Below are 13,354 nucleotides of genomic sequence, written 5' to 3' on the forward strand. Positions count from 1 at the left end.
GGCAGCCCCACCACACATGCAAAGTATTTTTTAAAAGCCACACTCGCTACACGCTTTCATACGCCCCCTGGTTTTCTGTGCGATGAAATGAAACGTTCATTCCTACCCGAGGATGACTTTTCAGTTCACCGGGATTCCTCACCCTTCCCCTCGTGAACTCTGCGGAGGTATTGGCTCATCCTCAGCCTCCCAGACCCGCATGTCACCCAGCACGATAATTAGATGTACACACACAATGCAGTCACGGCACGGTGCTGCTAGACTCCCTGGATGCAAGGAGGGAACCAAAACAACGCCCGCGTAGACGCAACAGACCAGAAAAACACTAGCGGCTCAAGGCATTTAACAGCAATTCCACCCCCCACTTAAGCTAGCCGGCGCTTCCTCCTGTACATTGATAGGAGGTTTTGTCTCCTCATATTCCAGCTGGAAAGAAAAACAAGTCCACAAACGCACTTCAGGCACATCTCGCGCTCCCGCCCTTTTATTTTGCCCGGCCCTACACTAACCATTGACTGCCTCTGCTCCGGCTTCTGGGTCCCTGGATCGTAGGGGAGGGCATTGCAGATGCTGGTTACTAGGACCCAGCGGAGGATGCTGATGGGGGGCCCGGAGCGGACCCGCAGTCCGAGGCGCAGAGTACCCCCCGCACCCCACGCTTCACAGCGAGCCGGCCCCCGGCAACGCTTGTCTCCCACTGGTGTCCCCAAACCCCCGGGTCACCGCCCGGGCTGCTCACAGCGCGCGGCTGCCGCGAGCCCCTCGCCCCGGAGCAGGAGAGACGCGCGCGCGCGGCGGTACCCGGGGGAGAAGCAGGAGCCGCCGGACAGCGGCTGGAAACTCGCCGCAAGAGGCCGCGACCTGCCCGGCTGCCTTGGCCGGGCTCCCCCGCGCTAGCAGCGCCCTCCCCAGCAGGTAACTCGCTCGCTCACCCCGCTGCCCCTGCCTCCAGCCCAGGCGTCACTTCTCCGCAGCAGCCGGCGCGATCCCACTCCCTCCTCGCCTCCGTCCTTCTGCTGCCTCCGGAGCCGCTCGCCGCCCCTCCCCTTTCCTCCCTCCGCCCCCGGCCGGAGCTGGGCCGCGCCGCGCCTCGCAGCGCCCCCTGCCCCCGCTGGGAAACGGTGCCGCTCTGGGAGCTCTGTGGCACTGTACCGCCCTCCCCCCGCCTGTCTACACCCAGGTGCGGGAACAGGGGGGTGTGGCAGGGGCACCCCCCCTTGAAGTGGTTTCCATCATATGCAGGGTTTACAGGTTAGTTCACTGGCTCTCAGCACCCCCGCTATACAAATTGTTACAGCACCTGTGTCCAGATGGGAAAATTATACTGGGGGGGGGGACTTTGATAACTGCAACATGACCTGATTTTAAACCAGTAGCATTATATAATATAATGCCCCTGTGGCCATCCTTATTGGGGGGGATGAGTGCCTTGAGTAGGTGGCCTTTGTGTGCTTGGGAAGGGGGCAAAGCTCAATGACAAAGAAAGAGCCAGTTTCAGGCCAGAATAATCTCCCATACAGGAGGTTATACCCTATACGCTTTAGGGCAATTCAGCCGATTCCCCGGAATTGGGCCCCGCGCCCCTAAGAGGGTTCTGCAATGTCCTGAAGGAGCTGCTGCTGAAGTCCCACCGCTGTCTTCAGCGGCATTTTGGCAGAAGGACCTTCATCCGCGGCAGCGATTGCGCTACCGCCAAAGATAGTGGCAGGACTTCAGCGGCAGTTCCTTCGAATCGGGCACCACGGTGCCTAAAGTCAGCCCTGATTATACCTGTAACAATTCCCACTGTTGAGAAGATAATGGCCTCCAATCCTGCAAAGACTTAAGGTAACTTTAACATTAATTTTACACATGACTTCACTGGGACTAATCACAGTGCATAAAATTTGGCATATGAGTAAAGCTTTGCAGGATTAGAACCTTAATTTGAAGACCATGGGGCAGAGGTGTTGGCCCAGATCCTGCAAACACTAAGGCAGTGATTTTCAAACTTTTGTACTGGTGAGCCCTTTCACATAGCAAGCCTCTGAGTGTGACCCGCCCCCCTTATAAATTAAAAACACTTTTTAATATATTTAACACCATTATAAATGTTGGATGCAAAGCAGAGTTTGGGGTGGAGGCTAACAGTTCACGACCCCTCATGTAATAACCTCGCAACCCCCTGAAGGGTCCCAACCCCCAGTTTGAGAACCCCTGAACGAAGGCTATGTCAACACAAGCACTTTTGTCTGTAAAACTTTTGTTGGTCAGGGGTGTGAAAAAAAACAGACATAAGTTTCACCGACAGAAGTGCCGGTGTGGATAGTGCTATGTTGGCAGGACACGCTCTCCTGCCAACGTCACCACTGTTACTTGTGAATGTGGTTTATTATGTTGACGGGCGAACTCTCACTGGCATAGAGCGGCTACATGAGTGATCTTATAGCAGTGCAGCGGCATCTGTACACTAGTGTAGACATGGCCCCAGATTCAGCAGACCCTTCACTGGAACAGCTTCCCTTTCAGAATCAGGATGTTAATTAGTGACTGTGACCTTACTGATGATAAATGTGCTGTGTATCCAAAAAGTTGTTGTGGAAACATTAACAGTGCTCTTTCATGCAATCTTAATTCTGTGCAATATCATCTTTAATTACATTACATATTATTTCTCAAATGATTTAATAAAATCTCCTATCAAAGTTCTTAGAGTAAATCCATGTCTTAGCCCTCTTTCCTATCTCACAGACATATGTAAAAGCATGATGCTACACAACTTCCCCTGACTACCAATGGATTTTGGTCCTGTCCACTGATGTTTGTAGCCAGGTCCCAGGTTTGTTTTCCAGAAGATCCCATGTAGGCTACATAGCAACTAACTTTCCTTATTGAAGTTTCACACAAATTTTCTTTTACTCCTTTAAATCCTTCCATAAAACCCACTTTTGCTGTAAGACCTTTAGGAAATCTGCCAGCAAAAGGAGGAGGATTTAAATTTCTTTTTCTAGACTTAGAAGAATTTTTAAATATATTTGCACATAAAAATTGTATACATTTTGTTGTTTCCTTCCTCTTTCCCCCTTATGGCACTTGTTTTCTTAGACCATGGCTGTACTGATACACTGTACCAGCAAAAGTACTCCTAGTGCAGATACAGCTATACTGGAAAAGCTACACATTGTCCTGGTATAGTAAAACCTTCCCCACAAGAAGTTGTTGTACAGGTAGTAGTGCTGCTTTGCCTAGTATAGCTGCATCTACACTAGCGATGTCTGTAGGTTTGGCTACATCAGTAAGGGAATCACATTTCTTCACACGGCTGACTGACGTAGCTATGCCAGCAGTCTGCAGTGTAGACTTTAGTCTCAGGCACAAGTCTACATTGCAGACATCTGCATGGATCCCTATTGACTTCAAAGGGGCTCCCTGCGGGCATGAGGATCTGCCCACAACAGAGCTGCTTCATAAGACCGGGGCTTTAGATTTTAAGATCTTCCAGGCACGGAGTACGCCAACAACTGGTTTATCTAGCACCTGGCATAACAGTCCCAATCCTAATCCGAGTGCTACTGTAATGTAAGTAATAAATAATAACACATTGCAAACACCTTGGAGGATACATGGGTGACTGAGAAATTAGAGAAAGGAACTGAAAGCCATAAAATGAAAATCAGGACTGAAGGAATAAACATCCAATGGTTTACACAGGGAAGAATAATCAAAGCACAAAATTAGAACGGAGTAAGATTGGCAGGGAGCAGTGCCACAAAAGAGGACCTGGAGATTACAGTGAATGATAGAATGTGTCTTAACTCAATAGTGCAAAAGAGGCAAGCGTTACAGCATACTTGTCTGTATTAACTGGAATATCACGTGTTAAATAGATGAGGTAATTCCTCTGCTCTACATGGCATTGCTTAGACCTCCTTTGGAGTAATGCATGCAGTTCATGACAATCTGACAAGAGTTCAGAGGAGAGCAAATATTAAAAGGAGGTTTGGGAAACAGTCAAAGTTTCAAAAGCAGCTCATGTCTGGATTGCTCTGTCAATTTACTTATTTATTCTTCCCATTCATAAAACAATGACAATCGTGATAATACAAATTTATTGAGGGAGGCCTGTTAAAGCTCTATAAATGCATAAAGGAATAGTATACAACAACAGACTGGGATCAATTCATCTGATTAGTTTGAGGTAGTTGCCACAATTTTCCTTCTGCTCCTCTACCATCCTTATTCAAAACTGCTTTTTATTAGTTGTCCCCCGGTTGCTGTACTCCATCTGAGAGTTGGCTGCATTGAGTGAGGGGAGTCTCACACCTAGCAGTGTCAATGCTTTGACTTGGCCTTAGTGGTGTGACATTGCAAGTCCTCTCCCCTCCCCTTTATTTAGTAGAAAGCCTGTATATTTTATTCCTCCAACTCTCTCCACATAAACATTGACCAGTCCTGTACACATTCCCTGTGCCCTCCCTAGCCTTTGTCCTGCACCCATCTAGTTAGCATTAGGCTTTGCAGCAGGAAGGAGGAGTAATCAAATAGTCTGGCAGGGGCTCATATTTGGTTGAAAAGTCCAAAGTGATGTTATCCTTAATTATGCTTTGAAGTTAGTGCTTCATTGAGGTGCAGTGAGGGGGGACTGATTTCCAATTTTACTGCTGTAATTTGAAGACAATTTTCTGCAAGACAAAGTTATTAGGCTACGCTGCTTAGTATAATGGTGTCCACACAAGAGAGATGAACCCGTTTAATTTAAATGCATTTTTAACCTGATCAAGTTAAATTGTTGCAAACTCTTATGTAGGCACCCACATTTCGAGTTATGCAGGGCCTACTTTGGTTTATCTTAAATCAATTTAAGCCTAGTCAAAAGAACTGTAGAATCCACAATATCCCTGCTAAAACAAACAAACAGACAGACAAAAAACAATATTTCTCTCTAGGTTAGTTATTATTTTCTGTAGTTTGGCTAATCTCAACAGAGGTGGTCATGCATTTTTAGACTAAGATTTTCAAAACCAAGTGCCTAAAGTTAAGCTCCTATTTAGGTACTGAGACCCAGAGTCCATAAAGTATTTAAGTACATGCTAATTTCACTGACATCTACACACGGATTTAGCAGCTTAAATTTAGGTTCCCAATTTTTTAAAATCTTAACCTCATGAAGACACCTTGTTCTATTTCCATTCAAGACTTGAGAGGATTGAGGCTTCTTTTTTTAGACTACTGTGAACTAATTCCTCTGCGTGATCAGCTAGTACCTAAATGGTGGGTGCTATTCATCCAAAGGAACCACTGCAGATGGAAGGAAGGAATGGCTGAGAGGGAGCAGCTGATGCTGGTTAATTTTTTTTTTCCAGTCACAGTTGAGCAAATATAAATCCCAATTCCGTGGTTTATAGCATTTCACTATATAAAGGGGGAAGACATCAGGTTTCATTTTAGTCCCGTGTTTATTCAAACAGAATCTAACTAGGATCACATTAAAAGCAAACTATAAGTAATTTAAGAGCCATTAAGGCTTGCCAACATGAACTTGTGGCTTTAAATAGGGGTAGGTCAGAATAAATGAAAAGTAGCACCAAACTCACCGTACAGATGGTATATTAGCAATGCACCATATATACTTGGGATTTTAAAAGCATTTGATAGAATCCCACATCCAAAGAAGAGTACAGCTAATAGGGATCCGGTGAAGCACTCAGGTTAAGAAAATAAATACGACCCAGAATCCAGACTAAGGCCCTGTTCCTACGAACACTTATACACGTGCTTAGTTTACACACACAGAAGTAGACCCACTGAATTCAGTGAGATATTCACAGGAATGAAATTACACAATCTATGTTTCCAGGATCAGGACCCAAAACTTTTTTCAGAGTTCAGAAATAGGTAGACTGCAGATTTTTAGAATATGGGCCCCAATGCAGCAAATCTTTAAACATGCTTAATTTGAAGCTTGAAATTAAGCCCATGATTAAATGCTTTGTTGAACAGGGATAGACCCAAGCATGTATTAAATGTTTTGCTGAATTGGAACAATAGTCTAGCTGCATGTGTGCATGGATATTAAGTATACATGTGTACATCCCTCCCTCCCCAGACCATATTATAGGCAGATCTGGTGTGCTGCCTAGAGCGGAAGTTGCCTAATGCTTCCCACTGTAAGACCTTATTTTCAATTATTTGTAACTTTGCCAAACTTTAACCATTTAGGCTGAAATGTTCTATACTGGATGTTTTCCTCTGGCTGATTTTTTGGAAAGTTTCAGCTAAAATGGTTCAGTCACTTCCAAGAACAAGGTTAGGGAAAAATATCTTGTTTTGTCTATGTTAAAAAATTTCTTACAACCTTTTAGTTGAGAAGCTCTAGCACCACCATGGCTTGCGCAGAAACTTGAAATTTGGCACGGGGGTGTGGCCTGGGGAGGGAGGTCGTGCTGGGGTCAGGGCTATGATTTTTGTCATTCCCATGAAAAACTGCCAAAATCTGGCCAAGTTATAAGCCTCTGAAGAATCTCAATTTGCACATGCTCAGTAGAGATTTGTTAGCAATTGGCAACTAAACTCTCTGAAGACTTTAAAAAATAAAATAAATAATTATTAATAACTAGCTCTTCATCAGTAGATCTCAAAGCACTTTACAAAGGAGGTGAGCATCACTATGCACACTTTACAGATGGAGAAATGGAGGCACGGAGCAGTGAAATGATTTCCCAAGGTCACCCAGCAGGCTAGTGGCAGAACCAGCATAGAATCCAGGTGTCCTAGTCCAGTGCTCTATCCACTCGGCAACACTGCTGAGGTTATACAGGTTGTGTCAAAGCAGCCCAGGCAATACTATTAATATCCAGACCAGTTTGATTTTAGATCTGAGCTTATTATAGTACTGCTGTGGTTTTGTTAGGCAGTGATGACCTTCTGGAGATAAATGAAGATTCTTCTTTTAGCTCTGTTGTCTTTGATAGTATTGACCACAAAGGAGTTGAAATGGCTGTGGACGCTGAGGGGACAGACAGTATTCCCTGACTAGGGTCTTTCTTTCTCCAAGATGACTCAGAGAGTAGTTCTGGGTAATTGCTCATGTGTTCTGAGTCTCGCTCATGTGAGGTATTACAGAGTTCCACTCAGTGTTGCCTCTCCTGTTATATGTGTACATGAGGCTAGTAGTAGAGAACCGTTAGGTGAAATGAGCTGTGATGTCTTCAGTATGAAGAGGACAACCAGTACTTCATCAGACCTGGCTGCTGATTATAGAATACAGACACGTAAGGCTGGAAGGGACCCTGAGAGGTAAACAGAAAGTCCATCTCCTCCATGCTGAGAGCAGTCTAGGATATGTCTACACTGTCAGGTACAGCGCTGCTCAGAGAGTGCTGAAGGGAAACTGCCGTTCTGTGTTCATACTGTCAGCTGCCTGCACAATAGTGTGTTCACACTTGCAGCAGTATTCGGAGTGGTGCACTCTGGGCAGTTATCCCACAGAGCATCTTTTCCTTTTCTGCCACTAAGAGTTGTGGGAAAGTGGAGGAGGTTTCCTGGGTCCAGTCCCAATGCCCAGTGATGCATTTCTTCACATCCCAGCAATCCCTGTGCTTCTGTCTGCATTTGGCACCACCTTTCAACAGTTTGTGTACTGTGCGCCCTGCCTCTTTGGAGCTGCAGAAATGGATCCCGAACTGCTGGCCAGTACACTGCTCACTCTCACTAAGATGTCATGAGTGGCAGTGGAGTTATTCCTTAAACTACTAAAGCAAGAGGAGTTCAACATTGATCTCACCATGTGTAGTAGCTATGACACGAGATTGCTTGTGGCATTCACGGAGATGCTGACCACAGTGGAACACCACTTTTGGGCTTGGGACACAAGCACTGAGTGAAAAGAACAGGAGTACTGGTGGCACCTTAGAGACTAACAAATTTATTTCAGCATGAGCTTTCATGAGTTACAGCTCACTTCTTCGGATGCATTCTGTGCATTCTATGCATCCGAAGAAGTGAGCTGTAGCTCACGAAAGCTTATGCTGAAATAAATTTGTTTGTCTCTAAGGTGCCACAAGTACTCCTGTTCTTTTTGCGGATACAGACTAACACGGCTGCTACTCTGAAGCACTGAGTGGTGGGATCACATCGTGATGCATGTCTGGGATGACAAGCAGTGGCTGCAGAACTTTCGGAGGAAAGCCATGTTCATAGGACTGTGTGATAAGCTCGCCCCAGCCCTGCAGTGCAAGGACATGAGAATGAGAGCTGCCCTGCCATTGCAGAAGTGCATGGCGATTGCACTGTGGAAGCTGACTACTCCAGACTGCTACTGATCAGTTGGTAACCAGTTTGGAGTGGGAAAGTTGACTGTTGGAATCATGTTGATGCAAGTGTGCAGGGCCATTAATCACATCCTGCTCCGAAAGACCAGGACTCTGGGCAACGTGCGTGACATTGTGGATGGCTTTGCAGAAATGGGCTTCCCTAACTGCGGAGGGGCAATAGATGGCATGCATATTCCAATTCTGGCACCAGACCACCTAGCCACTGAGTACATTAATCAAAAGGGATATTTCTCTATGGTTCTCCAGGTGCTTGTGGATCACTGGGGGTGTTTCACAGACATTATCACAGACTGGTCAGGAAAGGTGCATGATGCACGCATCTTTCAGAACACTGGCCTGTTCAGGAAGCTACAAGCAGGTACTTTTTTCCCAGATCAGAATATCACCGTAAGGGAAGTCGAAATACCCACTGTGATCCTGGGAGACCCCGCCAACCCCTTAATGCCGTGGTTTATGAAATCGTACATGGGGCACCTTGACAGCAGCAAGGAGCGGTTCAACAACAGGTTGAGCAAGTGCAGAATAACTGTTGAGTGTACTTTTGGCCATTTAAAGGCCTGCTGGTGCTGCCTATATGGGAGGCTGGATCTGGCTGATGACAGTATTCTTATGCTTATAGCTGTGTGCTGTACACTCCCTAATATTTATGAAGGGAAGGGTGAAAGCTTCACTCAGGGCTGGACGGCTGAGGCTCAGCGCCTGGAGGCTGAATTTGAACAGCCAGAGACCAGGGCAATTAGAGGGGTGCAGCACAGGGCCATAAGGATCAGGGATGCCTTGGGACAGCAATTTGAAGCTGAAAGCCACTAATATTTATTGCTATGCTTGGGACTGCAGTGCTTGTAATGCAAGGAGGTAATTTTGATTGGTGCAGATGATGCACTATGAAGGTTTAAGAAAATTGCCTGTTGCTTTGCAGGGCTCTGTTTGCTTTTAATTAATAGATCAAAGATTGCTTTCAAATCAAAACAACTATTTTATTAAAAAACAACAACTAGAGGAGAGAGAGAAACAAAAAAACACATAAGCACTGAGGGGGGATGGGGGAAGGGAGGGTCCCAGGAGGAGGTGGGGTCCCAGGACAGTTAAAGATGTGTATGTCCAGATATCCTATCCAACCTTCTCCTTTGGAGTACAATGCAGTGGGTACTGTACTTCAGCAGGGCTAAACTGCAGAGGGACGGGTGTTGAGTGCAGTAGGGACTGGGAGTCTGCAGTGCTGGACTGTGACGGGGGAGGAGTGGAATGCAGTGAGTACAGACTGGAGCCAGGAGGTTGATAAGAGTGTGGTGGCGGTGTCTGGGGTCTGCAGGGGAAGGTGGTCGCAGAGCTGCTCGGTTTGTGGTGCTAGTAGTGTGTGCGGCGTGTCAGTTTGGTGCTCCATAACGTTTAAGAGCTGCTCTGTGGCTTCATTCTGGTGAGCTGTGTTCTCCTTTTGGTCCCTCTTCTCGCTGTCCCGCCATTCCTTCAATTCCTGTTTTTCAGCCGCGGAGTGCATCGTGACCTCATGGAAAAAGTCCTCTTTAGCTCTTTGTGGCCGCTTTCTAATTCCATGCAGCCATTCAGCCAGCGATAACAAAGAGGGGAGGCTGGGCTCCCAAGGTCATATCTGTAAAGCCAAAATGCAACATTTTACAGAAGCAGTATTGTTTGCAACACACCGACCACTGATTCAATGATTTAAAACACAGCCACTATTCACACACTAACTGGCTGACCCCAAACAAGCGCACATGAGCCACAAGACCCCCAAAATGGCGAGTAACCGCAGGGGCAGGGAAAATCAGTGTTCCAGGACCGTACTGTACACTGGGCACGTGGCTCTTGTGGGGAGCCAGCATTATGAGGTTGGGAGGCATTACTGTCCTCACACTTTCCACAGGAGGTGATCATTATGGAAGATATCTCGCAGCTGAGAGTGAGCAGGGAATCAAGGGAGGGTCTTTTCCAAGACTCCTATGAAATGAGGGAGTCAATCAACACCCTGTTCTACCACTCAGACTAGGCATGTGGTGGTATGCGCATCATACAGACACAAGCCTGCTTTCTGCAACCCTCCTGGCCCCAACAACTCACCGCAGCAATTCCCAAAATCAAATCCACTTACCCAGGAGCCTTCTCTCCTGTTTGTGCTTCGTCAAGCTCCGACAGCTGTGAGTGGCTAGCCTTCTCTGGGGTAGATAAGAGCTTCTGGCTGCATGCATCTCTGACCTCCGAGTCATCCTCTACCTCTGGGTCCCCCACCCCATCCTTGTTCCTCCTCCTGGTTCGGTTCACTCTCGACTGGCATGCAAGCCACTGAAGTATCCACAGTGGCCTTCACAGTGGAGGTGAGTTGCCACCAAATATCACATCCAGCTTTTTGTAGAACCGGCAGCTCGTGGGTCAGCACCAGAGCGGCGGTTTGCCTCCCGTGCCTTGTGGTAGGCGTTCTGCAGCTCCTTCACTTCGACCCGGCACTGCAGTGTGTCCTGGTCATGGCCCCTTTCTGTCGTGCATCGTGAAACCTGTCTGTAGGTATCATATTTCCTATGGCTGAAGCGCAGCTGGGACTAAACAGCCTCCTCTCCCCCAAATGCTGATGAGGTCCAGCAGCTCGGCTTTGCTCCAATCGGGGAATCGCCTGGTGCATGAAGCAGGCATGGTCCCCTGGAAGGATGCACTGAGACCACTGCACATGTCACCGAGCAAACAGGAAGGGGATTTTCAAAATTCCCAAGGAATTTAAGGGATGGGGCTCACAGAGGGCAGGGCAGGGGAGTTCAAACTGATGACCAGAGAGGCGAGAACAAGCATTGTGGGACACCTCCAGGAGGCCAATCACAGTGCTGTAATCGACCAGGGTGTCTACATGGGCTGTAGCCCGGGCACAGAAAGTTGTACGCTTCTCATTGGGTTTTGTTTTGTTTTTTAAAGCACTGCAACTGCACACTTTCTGTGTTTGGAGAGGGATAGCTCAGTGGTTTGAACATTAGTCTGCTAAACCCAGGGTTGTGAGCTCAATCCTTGAGGGGGCCACTTAGGGATCTGGGGCAAAAATCAGTACTTGGTCCTGCTAGTGAAGGCAGGGGCTGGACTTGATGACCTTTCAAGGTCCCTTCCAGTTCTAGGAGACAGGTATATCTCCTATTATTATTATTACAGAGTTTGCCCACCATTTCTTAGTCAAGTTCACAAACTGGAGATCTTATTGAATTCATATAATTCAGCGGGACAACTTGAGGAGTATGGTGCTACTCACTGTAAGGGTGGGGATCAGAATTTGGCCCCTTTTTATGTTGTAAGTGCCCCTCTGTCCCTTTCCATATGGGGCATTCAACACATAACTTTACCATGATCTAATTTTTCAGAAATATTTTGCAGGTTTAAGCCTATCAAAGCAAATACAGTGGAATGAATGCATTTTCACTAGATCTGACATCTTCATGGGGAGAGAGGGCAGATAAAAGTATCTGACTGAGATAAACCGAAAAGGAGGAGCGGTGTAAGCAGCCGTTTCCTTGGTAGTAGTTCCATTCCTTATGTCCTTACATTTGTCCGTGTGCTGAATAGGAACAAACCTTCTTGAGTGAGATAATAAAAGGCTGCACTTCATAGAGCCTTTCACATAAGTATCCCAAAAGAGCGTTACAAACACTAAGTAAGCCTCACAACACCTGTGAGCTAGCCAAGTAAGTATTCTGAAACCCATTTTATAGATGCGGGAATTAAGGCATACAGGGGTAGAGTGATTTGCCTAAGGTCAAACACAAATGAGGCTTTCGCATCAAGAGTAGAATCCAGGAGTCCTGCCTGACAGTCCCCTGCTCTGGCCACTAGACGAGTGTGTACTGGGTGTTATTCTTCGTTACAAGGCAGATCATCCAGCAGAAGAGAAACTTTGTGCAATTAAAATGATCTTTAAAAATATTCTGTGAACAAAGCTTCCCATTTAGGGTCTTTTCTGTTACACATTCAGGGGAAATTTGATGCCTGCTGGATGTGGGGTGGTTTTTGCACCCACGGTATTCCTGCTTTTGTGGACGCTGCAGATGGCTCACATGATGATTTCAATGCCATATGTTGTCAAATAAAAAAAAACTTTAGCAAGGCCCCAAAGCTGGGTGTTGGAATCCTTGTTTCTGTTTAGTTATTGATTTATGGTTGCCATTGCTGGAGGCTATACCCTCCTCCTCCAAAGATTAAAAAAACAAAACAACATTTATAAACCACTCTCTTCTTTTCTCCCCCCTTTCAGCCTGACATCCTCTCAAATGCTACCTGACAGACTGCAGCAATCATCCTGTGAATAGTAAGTAATTTCCTTATTGACAGCCTCCCATTTACTCTGACATCTGCCAGCAGTCCCTAACACTTGAATAGGCATTAGGACATTAACAGTCTGGCACAGGTTTAAGGGCTGGAATAACAATGTTCTGTGAGCCCACTCCACAAAAAATACATCCAAAGTGCCTCTTCTCTCCCTCAACTTTACCATCTTTCTGGTTGGCCATGGGGGATATTGTAAAGGCAGAGTATTTACTTGGCTGCATGCCCATCTTTTGTTATCCCATACAATGAGGCCTGACCCACAGCCCACTGAAGCCAATGGGAGCCCTTTCCATTGACCTCATTAGGATTGGAATCAGGCCGAAGGAAAGCATGCTGAATACATATGGGAAGGCTGGGAGAGGGGTGTGGAGGGCAGAAGACAGCCTTTAGAAGAAAACCACTTTGCTGAGGCTAAAAGTCATTCAGAAAACCCTCCTTGAACTGCTGAATTGGAATTATGAGCCCTTACGTTCCTTTTAAGTGCCTGACCTTCATGTGCTAGATGGACAATGTGTTCTGGGAACCCCTGTGGATTTTGAAGGATTATTAAAATGAGAAAATGGTCCAAACATATTTGATTCAAATAATGCGTACTAGAGCATAGATTATTTGTGTGTGTGTGTTTTGGGGGGAGGGAGGAGTTCTGCTGCTATTCTAGGATCCACATAGAATGGATGATCAGACAGTTTAAACTTATTCAGCATGTCCTCTAGGAATGCCTCCCATACAAA

General features: G+C 46.4%; 1 protein-coding gene across 2 annotated transcripts in view; it reads right to left on the reverse strand.

Moving 5' to 3' along the window:
• The window catches only part of RASGEF1B (RasGEF domain family member 1B), a 365,408-nt gene that overhangs the window by 38,450 nt on the left and 313,604 nt on the right, over positions 1-13,354 (reverse strand). Inside the window, exon 1 of one of the 2 annotated variants that reach the window (XM_050945156.1) lies at positions 933-1,025. The exons of the other annotated variant lie outside the window; for it this stretch is intronic. The gene's annotated coding sequence lies outside the window, so the exon portion shown is untranslated. Of the gene's footprint in view, positions 1-932; positions 1,026-13,354 lie in introns of those variants that run through there. 2 annotated transcript variants of the gene reach the window in all.

The sequence above is a fragment of the Gopherus flavomarginatus genome, chromosome 3, assembly GCF_025201925.1.
Source record: "Gopherus flavomarginatus isolate rGopFla2 chromosome 3, rGopFla2.mat.asm, whole genome shotgun sequence".
In the NCBI taxonomy this organism is placed as follows: Eukaryota; Metazoa; Chordata; order Testudines; family Testudinidae; genus Gopherus; species Gopherus flavomarginatus.